The sequence below is a fragment of the Arachis ipaensis genome, chromosome B09, assembly GCF_000816755.2.
Source record: "Arachis ipaensis cultivar K30076 chromosome B09, Araip1.1, whole genome shotgun sequence".
Classification (NCBI taxonomy): Eukaryota; Viridiplantae; Streptophyta; class Magnoliopsida; order Fabales; family Fabaceae; genus Arachis; species Arachis ipaensis.
In genome coordinates this window covers 139552030-139559618 of record NC_029793.2, presented here as the reverse complement: position 1 = coordinate 139559618, position 7589 = coordinate 139552030, and positions in this window count along the sequence as shown.

Here is a 7589-nt window from a genome sequence, read left to right as displayed (position 1 = left end):
GTAATGTATTTTAGTTTCTTTTATGTTTTGTTGTTATTAAAACATGCAAAGTTATTGATCAATGATATTTTTTTATTGTGAAGTTTATGGAATATGTTTTACTATTTAATTATATATTTTGTCTGGAATTAATGAATTTATTATACTGTTATATATCAATACTTATGATAGTTAATAAGCACATTTTTCAGTCAATAAGATCTTTTAGAAAAAATATATTTTTAAATATTTTATTAACTAGTAACTATATATCATCACATTTTGATAAAGAAAAGTTTAGGGGGCAGCAACTTTGTTAAATTCTGGCCAGTATGTAACCAGCAAAGAAAAGTGAGTCATTGGATGAAATCTCACACCAATCTCTCACTATTAAAATCATTATTGATGGCTATTTGATGGCTACAAATCACAAAAATTGCTGGTCACATAGCATTTCCTCGATTAATAATATTAATTGACAGCGAAAGACTTTCTTAATAGTTTCATGACGAATAAGCATAGCATAACTAGTCCAACAATTAATTTTGTCAAGAAATATAATTTGTTAGCCAATATTTCTGTACGTATAAAATGATATTCAAATTTTAATACGTATTTAAGTGAACGAGTGAGTTAACTATTCGATTAATTTAAGTTAATTATAGGACTTAGCTAGGGATGTCAATGGGCCGGGGCGGGGGCGGGGGATGCCTCCCTGCTCCCCGTCCCCGTCCACAGAATTGATCTTCATCCCCGTCTCGATCCCCGCCATGGGGATAATCGTCCCCATTTCCATTCTCTGCGTTTCCCGTGTTCTCCGCGGGGCCTCATTCCCCATCTCCCTATGTTGAACATTTATATGAAAATTATAGTGAAAATAAAAAAAAATAAACTACAAAACATTATTACAAACATATCTTATCCAAGATTATAAGTCCAGAAATGCAACATAACAAATCATAGTTCATAAGAGGGTAAGCACTGAGCACGAAGAGTGACTGGTAGCGACTGGCGAGGGGGTATGCTACTATGGCTATGACTGTAGACACAACTATGGGGAATTGGGAGTTTTGAACTTTTCTGGAGAGTTGGAGCTTCGAAACGACGCTAAGTGGAGTAGTAGGAGAGAATGGAAGACATTCAATAAGGTAGGGTTAGGGTTTTCAATAGGTGAAATTACTAAAAAGTCCCTATATTAGAAATAAATTTAGGGTATTTAAATAAACTCAAGAATTCGGAGAATTATCGGAAACGGGACAGGGATCCCCGCTCGGGTCTCCGTGCCTATCTCGGGGGGATTTTAGTCCCATCCCCATCTCCATGGAAAAAATTCTCCACCTTCGAGTCCCCATTTGGAGCAGTCTCCGCAGGGATTCCCGCGCTTCGGGGAATTTTGACACCCCTAGATTTAGCTAATATGTAACATAGGGATATACACATGTTAAAATGATTTTAATTAATTAAAAAAATTTATAGAATTAATTTTTCTATAAAAATATTAAATTTAAAATTTTAATTATTTGTTATATATTTATTAAAATTGATATTTTTTAATTATTAATTAAATAAATTTAATTTTGATACATTGTCAATATAAAGTAATTTTATACGTACATTCAATTACATAATGATAAATTAGCAAAAATAATTGATTATGTGAATGATCATCTAAAATGTTAGAAACAAGAGAGTTGTCTCAAGAAAGTGGTTGTGTATTATTGATGTGTTGGAATGATACAATATACAAAGGTATATATAGGTGCTAGAAGAATTAAAGTAATAAAAGCGTAATATTCTATAATAAATATACAGAAATATTAAATAAATATAATTGATACTAATTGATCTTAATTGATCTTAATTATACTCTAACATCTCTCCTCAAACTCAAATGGGAACTAAGGATATCATCTTGAGTTTAGATATCAGAGTCTGAAAATGAGTAGGGTGATGAGCCTTCATGAAGAGATCAGCAGTCTGATCCAGAGTCCCAACAGCTATAAGATGAACAACATCAATAAGGAGACGTTACCGGACAAAGTGACAATAAATTTCAATGTGTTTGGTGCGTTCATGAAAAATATCATTATGGGCAATCTGAATAGCACTGCGGTTGTCACAAAAAATATCAGTTGAGGATGACTGAGGAGCACCTAAGTCTTCGAGAAGCCAACAAATCGAGATAACCTCAGCAGTAGTATCAGTGAGAGCACGATATTCAGCTTCGATACTTGATTGAGCAGTGAACGTTTGCTTTTTGGCTCGCTAGAAAATGAAAGTCACCAAGAAACAAATAATAACCAGTAGTAAAACGACGATCAGTGGGATCACCATCCCAATTATTATCAGAGTACACTTGAAGGGTTAAAGATGAATGGGCAGAAAAATGAAGGCTATGAAACAGAGTGTCTTTGATGTAGCGAAAAATTCGAAGAACTGCTGTATAGTAAGTAGTACGAGGAGTTGACAAGAACTAGCTAAGAACATGAATTGGATAGGTGATGTCTGGTCGTATGACAGTCAAGTAGATGAGACCTCCAACTAATTGTCGATAAAGAGTAGGATTATCCAAAATAGTACCATCCATAGGAGTAAACTGAACATTAGACTCAAGAAGAGTAGACTCAGTGCGACTATCTGTAATTTCGGCTCGAGAAGATCAAAAGCATACTTAGCTTGAGAGAGATAGACACCGTCATCTGAGAATATGACTTCAAGGCCAAAAAAATAACTGTGAGAACCAAGATCTTTCATTTCAAAAGTGTGGTGAAGGGATGCTTTAAGATCAAAGATACTATCAACATCATCTCTAGTAATGATCATTTCATCGACATATGAAAGTAGAAAGAACAACCCCATATTCACTTTTACGAATAAAGAGAGCATTTTCATGAGGGCTGCTAGTGAAACCGAGATTGCATATAGTGGTGCTGAAATTTTCAAACCATTCACGAGAAATGATTTCATATAAACCTTTTTCTTCAAATCCCCATTAAGAAATGTATTTTTCACATCTATCTGATTGAGAGCCTATTTTTTTACCGCAACAATGGCAAGGAGAGCGCGAACAAATGTGAGACGAGCAACAAAAGCAAAAGTCTCTTCATAATTAATATCATATTCTTGCGTACATCCTTGAGAAACCAATCGTGCCTTATAATGGTCAATAGAACTATCAAAGCGAGTCTTGATCCTGTATACCCATCTACTACCCATAACTTCTTGATCAGAAGGAGGATCAGCCAAGTTCCAAGTGTGTGCTTTTTCAAATGCCTAGATTTTTTCCTACATTACTTGCTGCCAATTTGAATTTGTAGAGGCTTCTCGGAATGACTTAGGTTCATGGTGATGAAGAATAGTAGAAAAACAATGATAATCAAGAGTAGGAGGCTCGAGAGGTTGACTGGAGATAGAACCTATAGTATCATCACTAGAAAAAAGATCAATATGGGAGTTAGTGAAAAATGGTGACTGGGTAGAAGGAATGGACTCAAAAGAGGAGAAACTAGAGAATATGTGATGCACCCAAAATACAACACGACGAGATATACGAATACATCGAGAGATAGGATTCCAACAATGATAACCCTTGTATTTAGTGCCATAACCAAGAAAACAACACATGCGAGCCTGAGGTTCAAGTTTATTATGCTCATGAGACTGAAGAAGGACAAAACAGAAACAACCAAAAATATGAAGAGAGCTATAATCTAGAGAGGTATGATAAAGACGCTTAACGAGAGTAGTGTTACCAAGGACAAAATAAGGAACTCTATTGATAGCATGGATAACAGTGAGAACAATTTCACCCCAAGTACGCTCAGGACACGAAAAAGAAATAAGCATAGCACGAATAGAGTCAAGAATGTGATGGTGTTTGCGTTCAGCTCTTTCATTTTGTTCAGATGTATTAGGATAAGAAAACTCAGACAAAGTACCCTGTTCAACGAGAAAATTTAAAAGTTTGAAGTCACGATATTTCATAGCATTATCGCATCAAAAGACTTTAATGACCTTGGAAAAATGAGTTTTAATTATAGTGGCAAAATTAATATAAAGTTGAGGCAACTCAAAATGATTAGTCATCAAATAAACCCAAGTAAAACGTGAATAATTATTAATAAATACTACAAAGTATCGAGTCTGTCCTATAGAAGCGATGGGAACAAGACCCAAACATCTGAGTGAATAAGATCAAAAGGAGAGTAAGAAAGAGATGGATTATTATGAAAAGATAATGCTAATTGTTTTACAGTTTGAAAGAAATACAATTAAAAGACTCATGATTAACTTGACCTAAAACACCTTTAGACATAAGACGACACAATTTTTCTAAGGAGCTGTGGGTAAGACGATGATGCTACAAATGAAGTGTAGATGGAGAAGAAACAGCACATATATTTGACGTAGAAGGAATATAAAGATTCTCAAGTTCAAACAAACTTCCGATCTTACGTCCAGTCCCAATGATCTGTCTCGTTCGATGATCATGCACACGACAACCAGAAATAGAAAAATTGACATCAAAATCGAGATCAACAAGTTGACCAATAGAGATAAGATTAAAGTTTAATTTGGAAATAAAATAAGTATTAGGGAGAGTAAGATTTGACTGTGAAATAAAACTTTATGTGTTGCATGTAAGAGGGAACCATCAGCAGTGTTGACAGAAGGTGCATTTGTAGTGGTAGACAAAGACAAGAAAATATGACGCAAAAGAAAAGAAGGGCTGGGTGAGAAATTCGAATTTCTTATGACTTTATTGAGATGGATTTGAAGAGCTCGGCGAGACGGTCATGTGGCCACAAACGGTACAGCGATCGGAGTTTCGGATTAAAAATTTGGAGGAATTGAAGATTGAATTAAAAGTTAAGGTTCTTAATCTCCTTCCCTCTTCTTCAGCGTGTTTCATGTGAAATGAGGGAGAAGAGAAGGCTGAGCTTGTATATATATGTTGGGCCTTGGGTCTAGTACGGGTTCGATCCAATCGGTTTGGCTCGTTAGCTTAGTTTTAGACTAAAATTTTTAAAATTAATATTTTAATTCGTATTTTAAATATGTTTAATTTTCTAAAATATAAAATTTAATTTTCTAATTTATTTGACTCATAATTAATTTATTATTTAATTATTTATTAATTTATCGATTTTTACAGGCTACACCACAAGTCTATTAAACATGAAAAAATATATTATCCATCCTTACTCCTAATTACACCTTTCTCTTTTTCTATTATCCTATTTTCACCATAGCCACTCCACTCCTCCCTCCCCTGTCACGCCGGCAACATTGTTGGCAACGCTGGACTTTAGAGTCGCAAAAAAAGAAACATCCATGTACAATAAAGACAACATTTATCAAACTTAAACGAAATATCCCTGTACAATAAAAAGAAACATCCATCAAACTTAAAAGAAATACCCATGTACAATAAAAACTAAACATCTATGTACAATAAAAAGAAATATCCCTGAGACGGTGCGAGATGATTTATGGAAGGTGGAGGGCGCCCCACGTCGCGAAAGGAAAAAAAGAAAAAAAAAAAAACAACGGCGGTGGAAGAACACGATGGAGGACGACGATGCGAGGGGTGTCGCAATTGTGTCATTGGCACGACTTCTTCCTGCAGCAGCAACATGAAACCCGACGATACAACAGTAGCGACAGAGGGCAGAGGCAGTCCTCACGGTGCAATGAAAGACGAAGTTGGGTTGCTTGCAGCGGCGCGATAAGGCTGGACTGCCTACAGCGATAGACGAGATGGAGGCGCGACGGGGCTGAGCTGCGAGCGACGGTTGGGGAGGCCCGACAAAGCACGATTGCATGGCGCTATTGCGAACGCATGAGGGAGCCAGAATACGTGCAGTGTTTCGCGAGATTCCGACGAGGAGTTGAGGAAGGCAGAGATGGGATGTGATGCAGGTGTGGAGGGAAGGATTTATGATTGTTAATAAAAAAAGAAAAAACATGATTACGGGAACGGATATTTTGCTAATTCTTATTATTTAAAATGTGCTTACGGTTGGTTATTTAAATTTTATTTAAAAAAAATTAAAAATAATAATTATTAAGAGGCCTGCTACACATACAAGTCTTTTTGGCTTACAAGTCTTACAAGTCCAATAAAACACACGCATTACACTTAATTAACGCATTACACACTTCCACGTTCAAGAGTAAATAAAACGCACGTTATTCAACAACTTCCTGTTTCCAAAGCGCGCTACTCACCATGCATTATGAACGACTCTTCTTCTTCTTCCTCCATGAAAACAATTTTCTTGCCAAATTTGAAGATAATGAACTTTAGAAATACACCCAAACGATTACAGAAATACACCCAAACGGTTACAGGAATTCACCCAAACGATTATAGAAATATACCCAAAGGATTACAAAAATACACCCAAAGGATTTAAGAAATACACCAAAAATTCGTTGAAGTACACCTTATGCATATTTCAGAACTCTTTCTCTTTCTCCTCCTCATCTTCTGCTGCTTCTTCTTCTTCAAAAATGATTTCAGAGCTTGATGTCAAAAAACAATAGAAATCGAGAATAACGAAGAAAGAAAACAGAGAGAAAAGTACGTAAATGAAGAAGAAGAACAGAAAGAGGAAGAAGAACGTGCAGCAAGAAGCAGAAGAAGGAGAAAGAGAAGGCAAGAAACGAAAGAAAAGAAGAAGAAGAGGAAGAGGAAGAAGAACGTGCAAGAAGAAGAAAAACGAGAAAGAGAAAGCAAGAAACGAAAGAAAAGAAGAGGAAGAAGAATGTGCAGCAAGAAGAAGAAGGAGGAAAAAGAGAAGGCAATAAACGAAAGAAAAGAAGAAGAAGAAGAGGAAGATGAAGAAGAAGAAGAACGTACCTTGCATCGCGTTTTTGGGATTTATTCGTTAATTAACTTGTAAAGCATACAAGAGCTTTTCTGAATTATTAATTAATGTTATTTATATTATTTAGTGAGAGTATTGTTTCTAGACTTTTTCATTCCATTATTAGTTTCAAGTGCTGCCAAAAATGATCACTTGCTTCTTATTTTTTATTATTTGTATTTATTATTTAATGAAAGCAATGTCCCCGTGTTTGGTAATAAACTAACGTGATTATATATTTTTTTAATAGTTATACATTTAAATTTTTTTATGAATTAAATTTAATTAAATTAAATAATAATATTTAAAATAATATTATTTATAATTAATTTTTATTAATATTAAATCAATTTAATTAAATTTAATTAACAAAAATACTTATATGTATCACATTATTCATATTCATATTGTTTCTATCCCCAAATATCATGCTATCCCACCGACTCATCGATACAATCAAGCTTTTTTCTATTTATGTCACGACCAAAGAAAAGGAAAAAGAGAAAGAACTTTTATTATCAAAGAATAAACCAAACTAAAGAAAACAAAAATAGAAAACTTAAATAAGCTTTCTCTTCCTATCTGTTGATGATTGTGATCTCTGAAATTGTACTTAGTGCATGCAGAAATTATGCCCCTGCGTCATGATTTTACGTTTGTTTTTGTTTGTTTATTTGTGTTTGATTTCAAGCTTGTGAATCTGATATAAAAAAAAAAAAAAAAATTTTTTAAATATTT